A 24,494-nucleotide genomic window follows, 5' to 3' on the forward strand; every position below is an offset into this window, starting at 1 on the left:
TGTTGATTCACCTTGTATTTATTTATTTGTATGGCTGTATGTGTCAGATACTTTGAGATATGTGAAAAGCCTATGAAAAAGTTTAGGTTTGTTCTTAACTGCAGATAAATTTTCAGTTTATATAGAATTTCAGTTCCTTAGCATTGGAACTGAAAGATTCCATAGATTATTATAATGTGTGGTCTTATATAATCCAAAATAGTATAATTTTTTCCTAGTTAGAACTTTGTGATAAAAACCATTCCCCAGGTACATACCTCAAGTTTTTCTTTAAAATGTAAACAGAGACCTTTGAACTTGACTGCTGGATTGAACTTGACTGCTGGATTAAACTTGGTTGTAAGATGTTGTAGTTCTTGGTGCACCTCTAATCGAAGTTTCCTGTCATAATCTTAACCCTTTTGATTGATTGTATGATAAGAAACAAGTGATTTGATTGATTGTATGATAAGAAACAAATGATTTATTTATCTTAAACATTATTTTCTGAGAAGATTTTGTTTGTGATATATTTTTCTTCCTTACAAATATCTAACACTATTTCTTCCTTACAAATTTCTAAATAAGTTGGTAATTTAAACTTATTTAGGAATTATATATTTTCTTGAAAATAGCCAAAAATAAACTGAAAGATGATGATGATGATGGTGATTATAATTGTTATAACCAGACTTTCAGATTGTTTAAATTGCTGATTAATCAATGAAAGGGGTTTTCTGTGTTAATTCAGGAGTAAAACATTTTAAAGCATAATATTAAGTTAAAATAAACTTGCATAAGAGGTAAAGTTTGTGATAAAATCTTTAACTAGACACACCATTCTTAATTTTAATTTTGATTGTATGCTGCTGCTGCTGCTGCTGCTAAGTCGCCTCAGTCGTGTCAGACTTTTTGCACCCCTGTAGACGGCAGCCCACCAGGCTCCCCCGTCCCTGGGATTCTCCAGGCAAGAACACTGGAGTGGGTTGCCATTTCCTTCTCCAATGCATGAAAGTGAAAAGTGAAAATGAAGTCGTTCAATCGTGTCCGACTCTTGGCGACCCCATGGACTGCAGCCTACCAGGCTCCTCCGTCCATGGGATTTTCCAGGCAAGAGTACTGGAGTGGGGTGCCATTGCCTTCTCCATTGATTGTATGCAGTTATCTATTAGTCATGATTTGGAAAGATATGAGGGAAAATTGAAGCAAAAATCAGTTAAAAAATATAGCAGCATCAGAAAATCCAAAATGATAAAAATCCTCGAATGTTATACACGTGATTTTATCATTATATAGTGCCACAGTCTTTTTTTGGGGGGGGATACTTTCAGTTTTTTTAAACAATAAGGTAGGACAATAAACCAAAAAGTTTGTGAAATCATTTTAACTAAAAAAAAAAACCTCCTGTTTATGTAAGTGGATTTTTCCATAGGGAGTTTCATTTTTTAAAAAGTGAAGATACCGTTATATTTGTGTATTAAGAAAAGAATTTTTTCTCCACCAAAATGGCTCATTAGATACTTATGGCTTTCTCTCAGTAGAAAATTATTTTTAAAATCCTGTTGTCAATTGAAATAATACCGTATATTTTGTATTGACTTATGAATACATTTTCTTTCTAAAGACATTTTGGGCAAGTGTTTGGTTTAAAGTGATAGAAATTGGCTTTTAAAACATTAGCAGTGTACATTATCATATCTGACCTAAAGCCAGTGTGGTTTCTTAGTTTGTCTATTTTACTAGCAAATGCTATTACTGGTTTGTCTGAAATAATTTATAAAGTACAGAACTCCTGTATCTGCTGATCAAAATGCAGCATTTTTTGACCTTATGAAATTTCACACCCCAACAAGTTTTAAAGACATACTGTATGTCACAGTCTGCCAACATCTGCTCCAACACTTCCACTGGCAGAGGCTGAAATAAATGCTGCACTCTTGAGGAGAGAACCTATTTAGTGACTGACAGTCAGCTTATCCATGAAATCAATATTAGTTGGCATCTGTAATCTTTACTTGAATAGTCAAGTAGTTGTGGATAGTTAATAAGCGAAGTTATAGACCAGCTCCTTAATTTCAGGAAACATGTTAATAACATGCATCTTACAACAAACTGTTTTAAACTGGTTGTTTTTAACGCCTGACTTATCGCAGTCATAAGTTTGCAATAATTTGTTTTTGTCAAAGTCGTGTCTGACTGCAACCCCATGGACTATACAGTCCATGGAATTCTCCAGGCCAGAATACTGGAGTGGGTAGCCTTTCCCTTCTCCAGGGGATCTTCGCAATCCAGGGATTGAACCCAGGTCTCCTGCATTGCAGGCAGATTCTTTAGTAGCTGAGCCACAAGGGAAGCCCCAAAATACTGGAGTGGGTAGCCTATCCCTTCTCCAGCAGATCTTCCCGACCCAGGAATCTAACCAGGGTCCCCTACATTGCAGGCAGATTCTTTACCAACTGAGCTATCAGGGAAGCCTCCTTGCAATAATTACCTGAGATAGTAATGTGTAGTGAAAAGGGCCCTAGTTGAAGAAATAGTTCAAATTTAAGCTCTACCAAAAACCATGAGTACGACCTTGGGCAGGTCGTTCTCACAGTCTCTGGTCTTTAGTCCCTTCATCAGCATGGTGAGGACACCTGAATGAATTTGTAAGGTCCCCTTTGTCTCTAGCTTTCTGTGATTCTGTGAGGGAAGTTTGAGCAGGCCATTGAAGAGTGAATGGGAATGAAATTATTATAAAATAGAGGACAAGAATATTTCAGGCAGAGGGTAACAAGGAATGTTTTCGTGAGGTATTAAGAGAAGGAACAGTAAGAGCCAGAGAGAGTTACTCAGTAGTCTCCCACTGGTTCTAGCTGTCTTCAGCATATGACAGAAAGGAGCCAGGAATACAGGGTGCAGCATACTCAGGTATGTTGGGAGATGTTATATATAGCTACAGTGTGTCCCCTGTTTTCCCCTATAATTAAAATATGGTACTTCAAGATTAATCTTTGTGAGTTTTAATGAAACTTTACAAAAATAGGCTTTTTATTTGTATGAAAATAATAAAGTAAGAGAACTAGATGGGACTTGGTATTGATCTTTCCATTCTTCATTAAGTTTCAGATTCCTTTTCTTCTAGTTCAAAATTTCCCCAAAGATGTCTTTATACTAGTTGTTTCTACTTTTCAGTCCACTTCAGTCTAACTTTTTTATTTGCTTGATGAAGCTACTTTCAGTAAGTTCTCCAGTGACCCCTTAACTGCTCAGACTAGGAGACATTTTTTTTAGTTCTTCTTTTCCTGGATTTACATTTGAGGGACATTTTATAGTTTTGATTACTACTTCTTTCTTGGGATGATCTCTCTCATTGTTTTCTAAGATGCTTTTCTTTGCTGGTTTTCTTGGTTGACTTATTGCATGCATTTGGATATCTAACTGGGTTCTGGCCAAGGACTATTCTCACTTTGTACTCTCTTCCTGGATGGTCACATTCACAATTAGGTTTCAATTCCTCCTAGTATACAGCTTGCTCCCACACTTATGTATCTTCAGGGCAGGCCTCTTTTCTGAGCATTAGATTGCTATCTTTACTATATTCAACTGACTACTGGACATCTCTGCCTAGATATTTTTGGAGGCAACAAATCTTAAGCTGAACTGAAGATAATTTGATTAACTTTTCCCCCCGTATTCACTACCTCAGTTCTGTCTTGAGCAGAAACCTGGATCTGTTTCATGCTTTTTCCCCCCTCATATCTTCATCTGACTCCCAGTTTATTTCTAGGCTTTCTGGTCTTGCTTCTTATTTCTTGACCTTCTCTCTAATCTCTAGCATAGGCCCTCATCATCTCTGCTATCGATTTTTAACTATAGATCTCTGCCTGTAGTTTCTACCATTCATATTCTTCCTTCCCATGAATGTCAAAGTGATCTTTCTAAAATTAAATCCTAACTATGCTGCTAACCTGTGAAAGCCCGGCCCTAGATCTTCATTTTATCCTGCTGGATAAAGTCCAGATTCCTTAATATATCACACAAAGATCTCATCCTGGCCTCTGCTTTCAGCTCTTTGCTCATCTCTCTTCTGCTGTCCATTTACACTTTGGCAGTACTGAACTGTTTGTAATTTTCTGTATAAACTATGTAGCATTTTTACTCTGAGCCTTTATGCTATTCCCTCTGTCTTCTATTTGCTGGAATAATATTTTTCTTTCATCCTTTAAGACAGTTCAGATTTAAATCCCCAGCCTCATTCCTTGGTAAATTCTTCCTTTCTGTCCTTCACAAAGCTGTTATCTTTTGTTGTTAATCACGTTTCTTGGTTGTCTTGTTCATGTGTATGTCTCATCCAGTGAACTGTGAGTTATTTTAGGGGAAAGAGCCTAGTATTATAAGATCTTTATATCATATATCATAGTGCCTATATCTTAGGCACTAATAATAGGTTTTGAATGCATTTCTGAAAACATCTAGTTCAGGTTTTTCCTTTTGAGATGAGAAAAAATGAAACCTTTGAAAATTCAGTGATTTAAAAAAAATTTTATTTATTTTAATTGGAGGCTGATTACTTTACAATATTGTAGTGGTTTTTGCCAAACATTGACATGAATCAGCAACAGGTGCACATGTGTTCCCCATCCAGAATCCCCCTTCCACCTCCCTCCTCATCCCATCCCCAGGGTCATCCCAGTGCACCAGCCCTGAGCATCCTGTCTCATGCATCGAACCTGGACTGACGATCCGCTTCACATATGATAATGTACATGTTTCAATGCTACACTCTCAAATCATCCCACCCTCGCCTTCTCCCACAGAGTCCAAAAGACTGTTCTTTACGTCTGTGTCTCTTTTGCTGTCTTGCATATAGGCTCATTGTTACCATCTTTCTAAATTCCATATATATGCGCAGTATACTGTATTGGTGTTTTTCTTTCTGGCTTACTTCACTCTGTATAATAGGCTCCAGTTTCATCCACCTCATTAGAATGGATTCAAATGCATTCTTTTTAATGGCTGAGTAATAGTCCATTGTGTATATGTACCACAGCTTTCTTATCCATTCATCTGCCAGTGGACATCTAGGTTGCTTCCATATCTTGGCTATTGTAAATAGCGCTGCGATGAACATTAGGATACATGTGTCTCTTTCAATTCTGGTTTCCTCAGTGTGTATCCCCAACAGTGGGATTGCTGGGGCATATGGCAGTTCTATTTCCAGTTTTTTAAGGAATCTCCACACTGTTCTCCATAGTGGCTGTACTAGTTTGCATTCCCACCAACAATGTAAGAGGGTTCCCTTTTCTCCACACCCTCTCCAGCATTTATTGTTTGTAGACTTTTTGATAGCAGCCATTCTGACTGGCATGAGATGGTACCTCATTGTGGTTTTGATTTGCATTTCTCTGATAATGAGTGTTGTTGAGCATCTTTTCATGTGTTTGTTAGCCATCTGTATGCCTTCTTTGGAGAAATGTCTGTTTAGTTCTTTGGCCCATTTTTTGATTGGGTCGTTTATTTTTCTGGAATTGAGCTGCAGGAGCTGCTTGTATATTTTTAAGATTAATTCTATGTCAGTTGCTTCATTTGCTATTATTTTCTCCCATTCTGAAGGCTGTTTTTTCACTTTGCTTATAGTTTCCTTCATTGTGCAAAAGCTTTTAAGTTTAATTAGGTCCCATTTGTTTATTTTTGCTTTTATTTCCATTACTCTGGGAGGTGGGTCATAGAAGATCCTGTTGTGATTTATATCAGAGAGTGTTGCCTATGTTTTCCTCTAGGAGTTTTATGGTTTCTGGTCTTACGTTTAGATCTTTAATCCATTTTGAGTTTATTTTTGTGTATGGTGTTAGAAAGTGTTCTAGTTTCATTCTTTTATAAGTGGTTGACCAGTTTCCCCAGTACCATTTATTAAAGAAATTGTCTTTTCTCCATTGTATATTCTTGCCTCCTTTGTCAAAGATAAGGTGTCCATAGGTGCGTGGATTTATCTCTGGGCTTTCTAGAAAATTCAGTGATCTTTTTAAGGTTGCTTTACTAGGTAGTGGTAGTTAAGTGTGTGTCAGTTGCTCAGTTGTGTCTGACTCTTTGTGACTCCATGGACTGTAGCCGGCCAGGTTCTGTCCATGGGATTCTCTGGGCAAGAATACTGAAGTGGGTTGCCATTTCCTTTTCCAGGTAGTTAAGTATCAAGATTAAAATTCATATTTCTCTACTGTCACCTAAGTGTTATCTCCCGCTCTGTGCTCCCCCAGTTCAGTCCAGTCGCTCAGTTGTGTCCGACTCTGCAACGCCATGGACTGCAGCACACCAGGCTTCCCTGGCCATGGGTTGTTCCCCCAACCCCTCCTCCATTCCCCACCTCCATTCTGTGACATTTTCCCTATCTAGAGCTTTCAGATCTGATTTTGGGTCAGAATTCCAACTCTTAAATTGCTAGATATTCTTTGGCATGCATAATGTAAGTTCTCCAATGCCTATAAAATGTGGATAACAGTATTTGACCTTTATTCTTTTTTGGATGGATCAAATACGAACTATATTGGAAATTGCCTTCTAAATATAATACTATATAAATGTAAGTAAAATAATATTTTTTCCAAGAAAATTGTATCTCTGATCAGAAATATGGTTAGGTAAATTATTAACTCTGAGCATTCAAAACACCAAGATCATGGCACCTGGTCCCATCACTTCATGGCAAACAGAAGGGGAAAAAGTGGAAACAGTAACAGATTTTATTTTGGGAGCTCCAAAATCAAATCATTGCATACAGTGACTGAAGCCATGAAATTAAAATACACTTTCTCCTTGGAAGGAAAGCTATGACAAACCTAGACAGCATATTCAAAAGCAGAGACATCACTCTGCCAACAAAGGTCCATATAGTCAAAGCTGTCTTTCCAGTAGTCATGTACAGATGTGAGAGCTGGGCCATAAAGAAGGCTGAGTGCCAAAGAATTGATACTTTCAAATTGTGGTGTTGGAGAAGACTCTGAGAGTCCTTGGACAGAAAGGAGATCAAACTAGTCAATCCTAAAAGAAATCAGCCGTCAGTATTCACTGGAAGGATGGTTGCTGAAGCTGAAGCTCCAATACTTTTGCCGTCTGATGCGATGAGCCGACTCATTGGAAAAAACCCTGATGTTGGGAACAATTGAAAGCAAAAGAAGGGGTAGCAGAGGATGAGATGGTTACATAGCATCACTGACTCAATGGACCTGAATCTGAACAAACTCTGGGAGATAGTGGAGGACAGGGAAGCCTGGCCTGCTGCAGTCCATGGAGTCGCAAAGAGTCAGACATGACTTAGCAACTGAACAACAGCAGCAAGTTACTAATTATAGATTGAAATTTATCTCTGCGTAGAAAACATTGCATTTTGACTGAAAAATAATATAGGATACATACAAGACTTGTTGCAAAGCTCTTTTCAAAGATACATTGAGCACAATGGCTTGTCTACCCAGGGTAGTAGTCATGATTCCTGACATGTTGACAGTTATTAGCTCAACTCAAAAGTGGATGCAATTGCTCAGTGGAGAACTTGAACATTGCCCATGTCTTGAGACTGATCATACTTTTGACCTAGTCCTTCCTTCTCACTGTGGTGGGAAGGGAAAAGTGCCAGCCTATGTCCCCAGGAGCACCTATTAGAATTCTGCCTTATTCTGTGATGCAGATACTGGCCCACTCTGACAATATCCCTTTCCTCTCTGAAACCTTTCTTCTGTCTCTTTTAGAAAAAGAAATTGGTCAGCATTTCTTAGGCCAATTTTAGAAGTGCAATGACCTGTTTACTCACTAACCTATTTTTCTTCTTCTGTTTGAAAGAAAGTAAGGATGTTATGGGACTTAAACCTACCAAAAACCATTTTTACCTCTGAATAATATTAGACTCTGAGATTTTAAATAAATGTGTAGAAAAATCAATTGATTCCTACTAATGCTTTCATTGTGTTTGTTCATGGGGATAAAGAAATAGCTTATGGCTTGATTCTTAGTCTTACATGTGATAAAAAATAGTCTGTAGAAAGCAACTCTAACTCTATAATATATAAATACACAAGGATTATGGGAGATCAGAAAATTAATGCCGTAGAAGTTGAGAGAATAGGTAAAAGTAAGGTAGGAATACTAGAAAAGAATTTATGCATAAGGCAAGATTAACATGAGCCTAGAAGGACAGGTGATATTTAGGTTTTTTGAAGGAAGAAGACTTTCTCAGTGAGGTTAACAACATAAGCAAAAATGAAGTCTGGAATTAAAGAGTAGCTTGTTTGTAAATAGTGTAAATGATATGCTAGATGGATAGAAAGTTTTTGTTGAAGGAAAAAACTCCTAAGGTTGGATAAACTATAATCAGACTATGAAAGATCTTGAATACCAGTTTGATTTTTTTAATGGAAACCCATTGGAAACCATTGGAGGCTTTTGAGCATTAGGTATCCAAATCAGTATTTGAGTTAAAAAGAACCTATATAGTTATAGTCATCTTCTTCTTCCCACCGTAAGTCAGCCAGTCAGCCAGGCACTGTCGTGTTTTCCCTACTTATCAGTCTTACTGCTGTCTTCCTGGTTCAGTTGGATTATTATGATCATCTCTTAATGATTATCTCTTGCCTTCGTGTATTCTCTGGAGTATTTGGAAGCAATACAGAGGATCTTCAAAAAGAATCTTCCTTAGCAAGTGCCATTTTACTCAGGAGAATCTTAAGTTTTCTCCATTTTCACAAGAGGAAGATGAATTCTTTTCTTACTTATGTTTATACGTGTATATGTAAATATTCCTTTTTTTCTTCTATTACTCCTCAATGTTCCATATGTTTTTTGGACACAAATTAGTAGATTTTATAAAGTTCAACTGGATGTAAAATTCCTAATCCTGTTTTTGTTTTGGGTGATTTTTAGACTGTTTTATGTACTTGATCATTGGAAGACTTGTTTTCTCTAATTGTGTTCAAATTTTTAGGAAAATAGAAAGTTATATCTGGTACTTGGATTATCCATCTCTCTATGAGGAATGCCTTGAAAGAAAGTGAAAATCACTCAGTCATGTCCAGCTCTTTGGGACCCCATGGACTGTATAATATATAGCCCATGGAATTCTCCAGACAAGAATACTGGAGTTGGTATCCGTTTCCTTCTCCAGGGGATCTTCCCAACCCAGGGATTGAACCTAGGCGGATTGCAGGTGGATGGATTCTTTACTGTCTGAGCCACCAGGGAAGCCCAAGAATGCTGGAGTGTGTAGCCTATCCCTTCTCCAGCAAATCTTCCTGACCCAGGAATTGAACCAGGGTCTCCTGCATTGCAGGCGGATTCTTTACCAGCTGAGCGATAGGGAAACCTGGTATGCGTTATTTAAAAATTAAATGAATTACTGTAAATTTAATCGAAATTTCTTCCTATCCTTCATTTTTATGAATGATACTGTATTCATATATTTACAAACTTCAACCCATAAACCAAGTTTAGAATTGGGAATGTCGAGAACCTTTTTAAAAAATCACTGCTTGGGGCTGGTGCACTGGGACGACCCAGAGGGATGGTATGGGGAGGGAGAAAGGAGGAGGGTTCAGGTTGGGGAACACATGTATACCTGTGGCAGATTCATTTTGATATAAGGCAAAACCAATACAATATTGTAAAGTTAAAATAAAATTTAAAAAAATAAAAGGAAAAAATCACTTTAAAAGGAGATAGTTTTTTGAAAATTTTGAAGAATAGTGCCATATTTAGTCACATATTTCCTCCTCATTGAAATCACACTTCAATCTGATTTAAAAAATTTTTCCATAGAATTTCTACTTTTTCGTTCTTTTTTCTACATTGTACAACAAATGTGCACAAAAGAAAATGTATAATTCCATTTTAATTGATATGACTATGGCAGTTTAGAATGTCAAATCCATCTCCTACATATGAGAACTGTCTGTATCACTGAAATATTTCATCAGTTATATGTCCTTTATAAATGTAAATTTACATGTGTATCATTTGAGCTTCCTGTTAAATAATCTCATGATTTTACTACTTCCTTCATTATAATACTGCAGGTGAACTGCTCAGATTTTGCTTAGAGCATGTATTTTCCTGGTAGCAGCTCTCATGATTTCTCACTCCTGTTTTCTGATTTACTCTAGAGCTAATCTGGGGCTTCTCTGGTGGCTCAGAGAGTAAAGTGTCTGCCTGCAATGCGGAAGACCCAGGTTCGATCTCTGGGTCAGGAACATCCCCTGGAGAAGGAAATGGCAACCCACTCCAGTATTCTTGCCTGGGGAGGGTCCCATGGATGGAGGAACCTGGTAGGGGTCACAAAGAGTCGGACACGACTGAGCAACTTCACTTTGAGAGCTAATCTATTTAGTTGTAGTCTTTACCTCTCAGTTTCATTCATCAGAATATAACTTAGCATGGGGTCTTATGCAGAATCGAGGGAAATGATAAACTTCCAGAGCATAATCACTGTGTATACTCATTTAAAAAATTTCCTCCAGTGTTTATTAAGATCTGATATATTAGAAGATCACAGGACTTGGAATCAGAAGACCTAAGTTTGAGTCTTGATTCTGCTGTTTTACTAGTTCTTTGACCTTGGGCAAATCACAAAACTCTCCTGATCTTCATTTTTCTCAGCTTTAAACATGAGGTTATCTCCTGTTCAGGATTAGGGTGGGGGTTAAATGAAATTATATATATGAAAACACTTTGTAAATTACAAATGCTAAAATACAAATAAAAGTAATAGCATAAGATAGAATATGCTCAGTAATATTTGCTTCAGTTCAGTTCAGTTCAGTCGCTCAGTTGTGTCTGACTTTTTGCGACTACATGAACCGCAGCATGCCAGGCCTCCCTGTCCATCACCAACTCCCGGAGTTTACCCAAACTCATGTCCATTGAGTCGGTGATGCCATCCAACCATCTCATCCTCTATCGTCCCCTTCTCCTCCTGCCCTTAATCCCTCCCAGCATCAGGGTCTTTTCAAATGAGTCAGCTCTTTGCATCAGGTGGCCAAAGTATTGGAGTTTCAGCTTCAACATCAGTCCTTCCAGTGAATACCCAGGACTGATCTCCTTTAGGATGGACTGGTTGGATCTCCTTGCAGTCCAAGGGACTCTCAAGAGTCTTCTCCAACACCACAGTTCAAAAGCATCAATTCTTCAGTGCTCAGCTTTCTTTATAGTCCCAACTCTCACATCCATACATGACCACTGGAAAAACCATAGCCTTGACTAGATGGACCTTTGTTGACAAAGTGATGTCTCTGCTTTTTAATATGCTGTCTAGGTTGGTCATAACTTTCCTTCCAAGGAGTAAGCGTCTTTTAATTTCATGGCTGCAGTCACCATCTGCAGTGATTTGCTTGAGTTAAATGCAGCCATTCCCCCCTTTCTGGTTAAATTGTATTGGAGTAAGGTGGGAACCACTCTATTGGGTTTTCTTTAAAGACATTGCAAGTTTTAAGTAGAACCTATGTACAGCTAGCATCACTGACTCAATGAACATGAATCTGAGCAAGCTCCAGGAGATAATGAAGGACAGGGAAGCCTGGCACGCTGCAGTCCATGGGGTCTGAAAGAGTTGAACATGACTTAGCAACTGAACATACATATCTACAACAGGATTGAAATTGAGAATGGCTCCTCTTGTTTGGTGTGGGGGAAAAAAAATCTCAATTGTATTTAATGCTCAAGACTTTGTAGAGACTGGTCCTTCTTACAACTAAATAACATGTGCTAGACCCCTCAACCACGCACATGGCTGCCTCCTGGAAAATGAAGAAGAACATCACTGCAGCGGAAAAGGCGGCACCACTGGACTGACCTCAGAGGACCTGGAAGCAGACCAAATTCTTTAATTAGAAGGTTTAGTCAGAAGTGTTTTTTTTTTTTTTTTTTAATGTAATAATACCCCCAAATGTCTTTCTGACTGTTCTGAGAGGATCCTTTGGTTACTATGTACTGGGGGAAAATTTCACATTAATTTGGTTCTTCCATTAGATAATTACTTTTTTTGTAAGATGCAGTGGGAATTGTTTTTAATGGAAGATAGGCAAGGAGTGGTCAGCTTCAATAGCCTATATTAATGTGAGGACATAAAAGAGGTCCCGGCAGAATGAAGCTTCCTTCCTCCCTTCCTTCATCCTTTTCTTTTCCCCTTCCTCCTTTCTCTTCTTCCTCTTCTTCTCTGCCTTTCTCTCTTCCTCCTTCCCTCCTTGCTTCTCTCATTCAACTTCCTCTTAGGTCAGCAGTCGATTCTTGCTTATCCAGAGATACTTGTGTGAAAAATACTATGTGTGCAATAATTTTCCCTGAATTGTTCTTAAATACTATTTCCTCCGACTCCTCTCTTTACTTCCTTTTCTCATCATCTTAAGTAGCAGCCTCACACACTTGTTCTGTTTTGAGATTTCCTACTTTGTTTGCATAAGATTTAAAGTAACACAATTCGGATACATAGAAGTTATCACTTAATATTTAAACATATTTTAGGAAATCTAAGTTCAAATGAATATTTAGAAAGTTTTTATTGAGGGTTTATTGTGTTCTCAACATTGTACCAGGTACTGAGGGAAAAGAGAAGGAAATAAGGAAGGAAACCAACCTTTTTTTGAGCCTTACTATGTGCCAGGCCCTTTCACATATGTTATCTCATTTAATCTTCACAACAACATTCTGAGGTAAGTATTATGTTCTCCATTTTAAAGAGACTGAGAGATTATGTGACTTAACTGGCAAATGGCAGAGCCAGAATTTCAGCCCATGTCTAACAGAATGCTAACCTTGAAGTCTGCGTTCCTTTCATTAATCCACAGATACAGCCCTTGGATTTGAAGAATTTATAACCTGCTAGGAAAATATGCCACAAACCCTTGGAATTAGTATTTTTTGAAATTGGTGTTTTGATGGCTCAGTTCTGAAGTAGGTTTATAATTAATATATTCAGTAAGAGTTTTAGGAAAAGGAGGTATCATTGAGGAGTAGATCATCAAGAAAAGCTTCATTGGAAATTGAGATTGTTTGGAAAAATAGTAAGATTTCAAAAGATGACATATATTCCAGGTAACAGATCACAATAATTTGAAAAAATTATTTCTGAGAAACTTTGGTTGAATCTCTTATTGTTAATTTAAATGGGTATGAAATCCTCAGAATATGGATGAAACCTCCAGATGGTATGTTATTTCTTTGTCCCTGTATAGACTGAAAGATATCAAAGGAGAAAGAAACATAAGTGCTAGGAATAAATATGGCACCTTAAATATTTAGTAGACTGCCATAATCATACCAGATACTTTGTATGATTTCTCAGTGTCAAAGTTAGGCATTATGTCCCCTATTTGCTGACTTGGTTTTTACATGAAGTTCCTTTTGTCATATTGCTATTCATCTTCTCTCCTTGTAGAATATAAAATAATTTTACTGATGCAAATAAATAATTCTATTTTAAAATAATATCTTAAAGTCAATATTTTTTCTTTAGCCAAAAATATTTTGAACTGCAGGTTTTAGCTCAGAAAGGGGCACATCATCTGTTTACTGTTTTTTAACCTGACTTAATTTATGTAAGAGAGCCGAGGTGGTGTGACTGGGGAGTGAATAGTGGGTGTGGAGTAGGAGGACCACCACCTGCAGCCTGTGTATGATAAGCAGCTGTGATGGGGTTTTGCATAATTTTTAATATTAATTACTATTAGGTCAGTATACTTCAGTTTTTCAACTACAGTTTTGCTAAGTGTGTAACACTCAGGTAGCTTTTGTGCTAAGGATCCTTGTACTGTTATTTTCTCTTATTACTGATCCTAGAATTTTCCTCTGTGATATCGTTCCATATCTGAAGAGTGACAGTAATCCTTTTTATACACTTTTCTGTGTATACTCATTTATGGCCTAATTAAATCTATAGATTGTTTTTGATTAAGTTAAATATAGGTAAAACCTACCTGATTTACATGTTTAATATATATTTTTTAACTTAGTTTCTTTTCTATAAAGTAGAGGCTTATTTGTAATTACTTTCTAAAATTTTAAATTAGGAAATACCCTGGCAGTCCAGTGGTTAGGACTGCTCTTTCACTGCTGAGGGCTCAAGTCAAATCCCTAGTCAGGGAACTAAGATTCCACCGGCCATACACTGCAGCCAAAAAAAAAAAAAAAAAATACCCCAAAATTGTAAATTAAAAAATGATTATATGCCCATTGCTTACTCCTTTAATCCCATCTTACTTATAATTGGGCTTCCCAGGTGGCTCACTGGTAAAGAATCTACTTCCCTACTTATAATTAATGCATGTGAAATTAATAGAGACTTAAGGAAGTAAAAGGAAGAGAACTAACATTGTTTAATCTCCTATGTATAAGGTGCCTTATTTACAGCAACATGACAAGAAAAACATGAGATAAATATTACCTTTAAAAAAACAAACTAGTAAAGCTGGGGCCTTGAGAGATTAAGAAATTTTCCTAGACTCTCAAAGCAAGTACTTGGGAAAACTAACAATGATTTGGTCCGGACTGTCTAACATCTGGGGCTTCCACAGTGGCTCAGCGGTAAAGAATCCGCCTGCAACGTGGGTTCAATCCCTGGGTCAGAAAGATCCCCCAGAGAAGGAAATGGCTAACCACTCCAGTATTGTTGCCTGGAAATTCCCATGGACAGAGGAGCCTGGCGGGTCACAGTCCATAGGCTTGCCAAGATTCGGAGACATCTGAAGCAACTGAACAAGCATGCATTTCTCACACCTGGCTTGAGTGTATTTAATCATAAGTGGAGTTCAGAGATAACTCTTCTTTGAGTAATGCTTATTCAGCACCACAGAAACTTTGTGGTATGTCAAGTATTATTAACAGTAGGTTAGTAGCAGACTCTTGTTTTTGAGAGGTGTAGTGTATGTAACCTTGATACTTATTTATGCTTTAGCAGAGGGACAAGCATGGAGGTGGTAGCCAGGTGGCTGACTATTTGATAGAAATTTATTATGTAATATTGAGCCAGTCACTTCACCATCCCTGGTGTTTTATTATCTGTGATATGAAGGAGTTGGCATGAAGAATCTCCAAAGTCTTCTAGAAGTCAATGATTTGCCTATGAGCCACATATAATAATTTCTTGGAACATTCAGTCTTTTGAGAATTAATGCAAATAATAATTTACCACTCGCTGAGCATCTGTGTGCTGTGCATTTTGTATGTGTATTATTAGTCATACTGATATTTTTGTAGGATACATAATGTCTCCGTTTTATAGCTGGGGAAAATGGGTCCATAGAATGGCCCATGGTCATGCATTTGATGAACTTTGGGACTTAAAGCAAAACCCACAGCTTTCAGGTGTCAAGGCCAATGCTTTTTACACATCACTGCTTAACTAAAATGTCTCTGGCTGCTGTAGGTCTTGAGGTAAAACGTTTTCTAGCATAGGAAGCATAGTCAGAAGGTGTGGGCTTTCCTTACCTCTAGATTATATGTCAGTGTCATGGATCAAGTCTTGTCATTCTCAACTAGTATGTGGAAATATGTTTCAGAGCTTTTGGATGTTCCCATTTAGGGAAACTAAAGCTAAATGCAGAAAATTTACACTAATAAGTGAAGATTTCAGCCTTCCTCTTCTATCAAAGAAGGCATAAGAGTTTGAGAGACAGAATCATCTGGATATTAGTATGAATTATATGATCATTGCATTTTTAACAAGTTAGGCTTGAGGGACACTTTTTTTTTATCTTGCTGGAGCTGTATACTGAATCACTGCCTTTCTGTTTTTCCCCTATATCTTTGTTATTTTAAACCTTTGTTATATTTTGAGTAAAGTTAAATGAGGCTCAAGGCCACAGTGAGGGGAAGGACCTTTAAGCCTTGGAATTTAGGAAGGATAGAGAAGCATTCTTTTGGGTTGGGAAATAATACATAATCAAGCAGATGCTAATGAAAAAATGAAATGCAGAGAATGAAAAAAGAGGCAAGGGTGCCTGTTTGAAAGTTTTATGGAGGAGAGTACATTGCCCCTTTATTACAATAATGTTTCTGCACTATAATAAGGTCTTTCATTGCAAGTTCAGCTTTTTTCATTCATTTGTTTTGTGCTCTGCTTCCTGTTACTAATTGTCAGCACAATGGTCTTCCAGCTATGAAGTCTCAGTGTCCTTTTGGACCAATTTGTCATTGTCTTTCTCTCTCACCCCAACCCGTGCACTATTACTATGGTTGCATTTTTAGACATTTTTTATGTTTTAAAATGGCAATGCTTTTGAAACATGCCAGAATAGTTCATGCTAATTGAATCATCCATCCAGCAACAGTTATTGCTTCCAAAAGCACACTGATAAAGTTTCTTTCTCTAGATGATATTCTTAGAAAGTAATTAAAATATATAATACTTTCTTCATAGCATTATTTCATATGAATTGTTTCCTTTGAGCTTTACAGTTGTGCTATGGAAATAGGATATTTTTTAAAAATATTTTTGTTAAACTATATTATTTATAGTTCTGCTGTTACCTCCTAGATTCTTTGGGATTTCTGTGCCTTTAGGAACTTATATTTCTGTTGTTTTCCTCCTAATGGCTCTGTACTCTAATAGATAGATTATCTTATCATTAAGGAATCAACAAGATTGACTTAGATTGACAGACCTGAACAAGTTCCCACTCCAGCAACTCTAGTTACATGTTAATTCGTGTTTGTTTTAACATTTGGGCCAGTAAGTATTTCAAATGTGCTCTCAGCTTTGTATCAGCAATCTAGTATTGACAGAAAGACATTTTTTCCAATGACAGTTTGGTCAGTTTTCTCTGGGGGAAAACTATGTCAGTATTCTGTATGTCACCTGTTTCTGTCACTTTAGTATTGCAGAAAACTTGAAAATAAAATATAAATAAATCTGGTTATAAATAAAAAACAAAACATTTCTTCCTCTCTTGTAAGAGGCTTACATTCCTAAAGCAGTACGTGACATACAAGAAGGTCCAAGAATTTAGAGCTAGAAAATCTGGATTTAGAGACTCGGCTTTACAACCTTAATGACTTGATGATTTTGAACAAGTAACTTAAAAATCAGACAATCTTCATTTTCGTATTTGTGAAATGGAAATGATAAAAATACTTTATCAGGAGAATTAAGTGAGAAATCATACATGTAATATCTTAATCTTGTGGTTAAGCTCTAATAACATGCTAAAATAAAGACTTAGTAGTCAATTATAGAAAAAGAATGAATTTTAGAGAAATATATAATGGAAAACAGTTTTCCTATTGACTTAAATTGGCAAAGATGAAATTTTTTTCAATTCTGCCAGAGATGAATGAGCTGATTCTTCCAACATATGCTGTTCCTTTGGCTTACCAGTTAAACTAGATTATAAATTAAGTATTTTTATACTGCTGCAAGACTTCCCTGGTGGCTGACGGTAAAGCATCTGCCTACAATGCGGGAGACCCAGGTTTGATCCCTGAGTCGGGAAGATCCCCTGGAGAAGGAAATGGCAACTCACTCCAGTATTCTTGCCTGGAGAATTCCATGGATGGAGGAGCCTGGCAGGCTACAGTCCATGGGGTCACGAAGAGTTGGACATGACTGAGTGACTCTACTATACTGCTGCAAATACCCAGATACTTGTTTGTGGTTGTAGTTGAAGCTTTTTAAATAAAAATTTGAGTAAGACTAATCAGGTTGATAGTGTGTAGCACAACTCAGACAGGAGAGAAGACTAGAGAAAGGGAGACCATCTGGGAAACCATATTAGGGGTCCAGATTTTGGTAAATTCTCTGGTTGGATATAGCAGTGAAAAGAAGGGACGGTTCAAAAGACATTACAAAAGAACTGTTACAATGAGTGTTGTAGGCTTAGCCATGGGTTGAAAGACAATCAAAGATGACTCAGGATGTGTTTCTTGGATGATTAGGAAGATTATATAGTTTTAAAATGAATAGAAACAGTGTGTTGATGAGCTGATTTTGTTTGGTAGATTAGGAAAAAATACCCATTTAGATACGTTGAGAATGAAGAAATAATAGGTCCTCAAAGGAGCTGCCGGTTTTGCTGTAAAGAAATGGAGCTTGAGGGAGAGGCTGACACTAGAGGTGCAGGTTTGTCGTCGAATGTCACGTCTTAATTTTGGCAGAATCATGCGAGAGACTCCCCAGAGTGACATCCAAAGTCCTCGCCAGGTCACTGAACGTCTTAGATCTCCTCTCCTAACATACTTATTTAGTCACACTGCACTTGCAGTTTCTGACGTGTCTGAACTCTCTCCAGCTGTGGGTCTTTGTTCTTACTGTTCGTTCAGCCCAGATCACTCTTCCCACAGATATCTGCATTGGTTGTCCATTTCACTAAGAGATACCCTTTCTAACTAGTCTTTCTAAAATAGTACTACTTTCCTTCATTTTCTAACTTGTTGCCCTATGTAATTTTTCTTCACAGTACTAATTAGCACCTGTTATGCTGTGAACTAATTGTTTTTCATGTTTATTGTTTGATCATGTATCTTCTCAGTAAAACATAAGCTTTTTGAAAAATAGGGACTTGCTCACTGAACAAGTGAACAAGATAGAGCAAAATAGTTTTGTTCACTGCTCTATCTTCAGTGCCTGGGTTTTGTCAGGCATACTGTAAGGACACAATAAATATTTGTTTAATGAATGTCTAAATTTATTAAGGATAAAATTATCATAAAAAAAAAGTGTAGCACAAAGGTCTCAACATAAGGGAGCAGCTCAGTTTTAAGGAAGAGGCCCTATGAAAGATTAATGAATGGTCAGAGTTGCAGGTAAAATCAGGCTAGTCTGTGTCACAGGACCCTGGGGGAGTGCCTCATGGGTAGGGAGGCAAGTGCATCAGATGCAGCAAAGAAATGAAAATGAGAAAAACAAAAATATATCTGATGAGATTTCAGGAGACCGGTAGGAACCACAGCTTAGGTAAATGGTTAAGGAATATGTAACAAAGGCCATTTTTGTAAATAATGGTTTTTAAAGGGAGGGAAAGGAGCATTTAGTACTTGTGCATCTTGCTATGTATGTATATTTATTATTTGTTCACCCTGGTATGCATTGATAAGCAACTATGAAAATGAGTAGAAATGGTCACATTGATACATGGAAGCTTGAGGTATTTAAGTTGTAAATTAGAGTTAATACAATGTAAATTGATTTTTCTAATAGTGATACCTTTCCCTGGTGGCTCAGATGGTAAAGAATCTGCCTGCAGTGTGGGAGACCTGGGTTCACTTCCTGGGTTGGGAAGATCCCCTGGAGAAGGAAATGGCTACTCACTCTAGTATTCTGGCCTGGAGAATTCTGTGAAAAGAGTAACCTGGTGGGCTACAGTCCATGGGCTCGCAGAGAGTTGAACATGACTAAGCGATTTTCACTTCACTTAAACTTCAGTGCTCAAATGAAATATTTTGAAGTTTAATTTATGTTCAGTGAGTTTCATTTACTGGAATGGTCTTTGTTTTAGATATTAAAATGCACATTTTATTAAAAAACATAATTTCCTTGGACATTTTGGTACATACTTTGTGAAAAGAATCTAATATTATTTTTGAAGGAGTTTCTATTTTTGACTTTTTATTGTAAACATTTTCAGAGATACAGATAAGTAGAGAAAATAGCTTATTGAACTCTCATGACTATTGTATGCCTAACAAACAACAGAACCGAAAAAAAAACCTAGCTTGCCTAATGGTATATTAGATGTTTGCATGACTATTACAACTCTTTTAGGAAAAGCCTCTTGTTATTTTTGTTATCAAATCATTGTCTCACAATGACCACAATGTGTTTTTACCTGAAATTTCAAGTGTGCACAGGGTGTGCAGAGAACAGTTGTTCTAGAAGACTCCTGAAGTGTTTGTTTGTTTATTTGTTTAATTAGAAGCAGGATGTGGTGGACCAACAAAATTGGAATATGTTGATGGGGAAAATGTTGGCTCTAAAATGTATTATTGGTAAATGGTGATGTCTGTGGTGACCATATTCATTAAAGAACAATGAATTAGGAGAGGTTCCCCGTAACATGTTGTGATTTCAAGTACAATTTAAATCCACAAGTAGCATTCCATGTTACAGCCAGTGTTCCATGTTACTGAGCAGTGAGGTTTATGATAATGAAAACGTCAGGATTTGATATACGTATCATAAAGTGAAAACCTCTTACAGAGTGGAATATAATGTTAGTAACCTAGTCTTATTCCTGTCTTTTATAGAATTTTGTATGTTATAAAATAAAATGTAAGAACAACTTTTTTTTTTTTTTTTTCCTCTTCTGTTTCCTTATGTGGAGAACGGTTGATTGATTCTGGGTGATAGGTAAATGATTCAGACCCAAACAGCTAGAACCATGCAGTTGGACCAGTACAAGTTTGGGAATCACTTTTTTATCATAAGTAGTTGAAAAATTTTATTAGAGCTAGCTTTATTGGTATTGCAGTATGTAACATCCAGCAGTGCAAAGATCTGGAGGCTCTGCTGCCTTCCTGGCTATGTTCTTTCCCTTCTGCTTCTCATCTGAATCCACCTTTCCCCTACATGCCTGCTAGGAGAAACGCAAAATGCCGGGACCAGTATCCTACTAAGAGTAGTTCTCATCCCTGCCCATCTCATCCCCATGGTGTGCTCAGCCAGGAGCAGACACATTGGGGCCTACCTCCCTCTCCAGACATTGTTACCAGTGAAAATTATCCTGGTTTTCTTTTTAGGAGAAAAGATGTCACACAAGGGAGAACAGTCAAGCATAGCAAGGTATGGGGAAGGCGCTGAGGAGGGAACAGCCCGGCCTTCCTTCTGCAGATGATTACCAACCTTGTTACAGGCAGTTTTCCTAAGAGTATATTCTTTCCAGATAAGAATGGAATGTGGTTTCAGACAGACCTGGGGTTAAAGCCTTATATGGGTACTTAAAACAAGCTAAACCACCTGTGTGTTTGTGAGCAAGTTATTTAGCTAGTTTCAATCTCAATCTGCTCATTTATAATGTGGAGGATAATAACAGCTCTTAGGTTTGGCCTTCAGAGGAAATTAATATTTAGAAACCTCTAATGAGTACAGTGCCTGGCACATAGTGATCTCAGTATATATATCCTCTACTGATCTTGCTGTCTACCATGGAAGCTGCCACACCTAAGCTATTTTCCTCTTAGTGGAATGAATGAATCTCTTTAAGGTTGATGAGTCTTAATCAGGTGCTATGATTTTCTGCTCCCTGGACAGTAAAAGCTTTACATAAAAGAAAGAAATATTCTTTTCCTTCTTATAAAGAATATCTGTAATAGTATTATAATATGGGGCTTTAAAAATAAACTCTCCTTATGGTCATTATAACTCATAGTTAGCATTATTTAATTTTGTGATTCAATAATTAAATAGAATATATTATTACTCCTTTGTTTTCCACACATGCTAGTAGCATTATTTTTAAAAGAATATAGTTAGCATTTAAATGGTTAAAACCCTTGAAATAAGACCTAATCTTTGAAATAACATCTGAACAGGTGATATCCAAAAACTTTTTTTTGGTATGTATATTTTTTATATGGAATCTTGCAGTTCCTCTATTTATTTGGCTTTCAAGTTTACAGAATAATTACAGCTTTGAGTAAACTTGGTCACCTGTGGTTCAGAGTGGTTCTAAAAGTAGATAGAACATTTGAGGTTCAGCTTATAGTTTAACTTGGTCAAGCTGGTTCTTTGAAAAGGTAAGCAAAATTAATAAAGCCTTAACCAGACTCTTTGGGAAAAGAAGGGGGAGGGCTAAAATCAATAAAATTAGAAATGAAGAAGTTATAGCAGACACCACAAAAATATAAGACAAAGGATCATAAGAGACTACTGTAAGCAACTATATGCCAGTAGAATTGAAAACCTAGAAGAAATGGACAAATTCTTAGAATGTACAATATCCTAAGACTAAACCAGGAAAAAATAAAAAATGTAAACAAACCAATTGTAAATAGGGAAATTGAAAGTGTGATTAGAAAACTCCCTACAAAAGTCCAGAACTAGATGGCCTTACAGACGAAATCTGTCAGAAGAGTTAATACTTATCTTTCTGAAACTTCCAAAAAATTGCAGACCAAAAAATTGCAGAGGAAGGAACACTTTCAAACTCATTCTATGAGGCCACCATCATGTTGATAAGAAAACCAGACAAAGAGACAACAAAAAAAGAATATTGGAGGCCAGTATCATTGATAAACATAGACACAGAAGTCTTCAACAAAATACTAGCAGTCTGAGTCCAACAGTGCATTAAAAGGGTGAGCAAATGTAATTTATCCCATCTATCCCATGGGTGCAAAGGTATTTCAGTATCCACAAATCAATTAGTCTGATACAGTACATCAGTAAACTGAAGAATAAATTCATATGATTATCTCAATAGATGTAGAAAAGCTTTTGACAAAATGATCCACTTATGATAAAAACTCTGGAAAGGGGGCATAGAGGGAACATACCTCACATCATACTAAGCAGTGAAAAGCTAAAAGCATTTTGTCTGTGATCAAGAACAAGAAAAGCATGTTCACTCTCGCTGCTTTTATTAACATATTTTTGGAAGTTTTAGCCACAGCAGTAAGAGAAGAAAAAGATATTAAGAGAATCCAACTTGGAGAAGAAGAAGTAAAACTGTCACTGTTTACATGTAACATGATACTATACATAGAATATCCTAAAGATGCTACCAGGAATATATTTTACTAGAGGTCATCAATTAATTCAATAAGGTTTCAGGATACAAAATCAATACTCAGAAATCTATTGCATTTCTATACAGTGAATTTAAAATAGATAACCATTTTTTTGGGCTCCAAAATCACTGCAGATGGTGATCGCAGCCATGAAATTAAAAGATGTGTATTCCTTGGAAGGAAAGTTAGGACGAACCTAGGTAGCATATTCAAAAGCAGAGATATTACTTTGCCAACAAAGGTCCGTCTAGTCAAGGCTATGGTTTTTCCAGTGGTCATGTATGGATGTGAGAGTTGGACTGTGAAGAAAGCTGAGCGCTGAAGAATTGATGCTGTTGAACTGTGGTGTTGGAGAAGACTCTTGAGAGTCCCTTGGACTCCAAGGAGATCCAGCCAGTCCATTCTGAAGGAGATTAGTCCTGGGTGTTCATTGGAAGAACTAATGCTGAAGCTGAAACTCCAGTACTTTGGCCACCTGATGTGAAGAGTTGACTCATTGGAAAAGACTCTGATGCTGGAAGGGATTGGGGGCAGGAGGAGAAGGGGACGATAGAGGATGAGATGGCTGGATGGCATCACCGACTTGATTGACATGAGTTTGAGTGAACTCCGGGAGTTGGTGATGGACAGGGAGGCCTGGCGTGCTGCGATTCATGGGATCGCAAAGAATCAGACACGACTGAGCAACCGAACTGAACTGAACTGAACCAATAAGGACTAGATCCTGATTGAGAGGAGATGGGGGCCACAATAGATGAAATGGTTGGATAACATCACCAACTCAATGGACCTGAGTTTGAGCAAACTCCAAGAGATAATGAAGGACAGGGAAGCCTTGTGTGCTGCAGTTCATGGGTTCACGAAGAGTTGGACACAGCTAAGGGACTGAGGAACAACAAACCAATGAGGACCTACTGTATAGGACAGGGAACTTGGCTCAGTGTTCTATAATAATCTAAATGGGAAAAGAATTTGAAAAAGAATGGATACTTATGGGTCTAACTGAATCACTTTGCTGTACGCCTGTAACTAACACATCATTGTTAATCAACTCTAATATAAAAATTTTTTGGAAAAAAAAAATGTCATGGGTTATGATATAATAAAAGTTAGCTACCTGACATTTTATCTAAGAATGCTTGTCTATTTCTCCATATTAAATTGCTCAGCAATCATAGATAATCATTTGGTTAATACCTTTTTATACTCTGTATCCAAAATTTCTTCCTTAAAAAAAAAAAAAAAACTGAATTGTTCTACCTTGAGTTAAGAATCTTTACTAAAAGGAAAATATTCTTCCATTGATTAACCAGTTTACTTATTAGCCCTCTCCCTTTTAAGAATCCTCTTTAAAAGAGTAAGTGTTTTCAGACATGCACTGTGTTCTGAAAACTTTCATGGCTTGCTTTTCTTCATTGTAGAGAGAATTGTGTGATGTGTTCATGTTTCCATATTATGGCTAACATAAGAGAACCCAAAGTGTTTCTACTTACCGGCTCACTTGTTTTGGTATGGTAATTTAAAGTTTCAAGTCTTTTAAGTTTGGAGTCAGCTGTTTAATTACATTTGTTTATGCACAGCAGTAAACCCTGAAGTGTGGTAAAATATTCTCCTCTCCAGATGTTGACCCGTCACTTGAATATTGTGGACTGGTTCTTGGTAGCCACTTCTTTCTTTTATAGTTTCAGTCTAATGGATAATATTTAGAAGTTGGATTCATTTATAGAGTATTTAATACTGAGACCTATAACATATAGGTTTATTTCTATTCAAGTCCATAACTACATGTAACATTTTTGTTGAACTAGAGGTCTCAAGAAGACCTGAATAAAACCTTTTTA

General features: G+C 37.0%; 1 protein-coding gene across 3 annotated transcripts in view; it reads left to right on the forward strand.

The window, feature by feature from the left end:
* AKT3 (AKT serine/threonine kinase 3) overlaps positions 1-24,494 on the forward strand; it is a 281,329-nt gene that overhangs the window by 139,108 nt on the left and 117,727 nt on the right. The window lies entirely within an intron of this gene.

The sequence above is a fragment of the Bos indicus x Bos taurus genome, chromosome 16, assembly GCF_003369695.1.
Source record: "Bos indicus x Bos taurus breed Angus x Brahman F1 hybrid chromosome 16, Bos_hybrid_MaternalHap_v2.0, whole genome shotgun sequence".
In the NCBI taxonomy this organism is placed as follows: domain Eukaryota; kingdom Metazoa; phylum Chordata; class Mammalia; order Artiodactyla; family Bovidae; genus Bos; species Bos indicus x Bos taurus.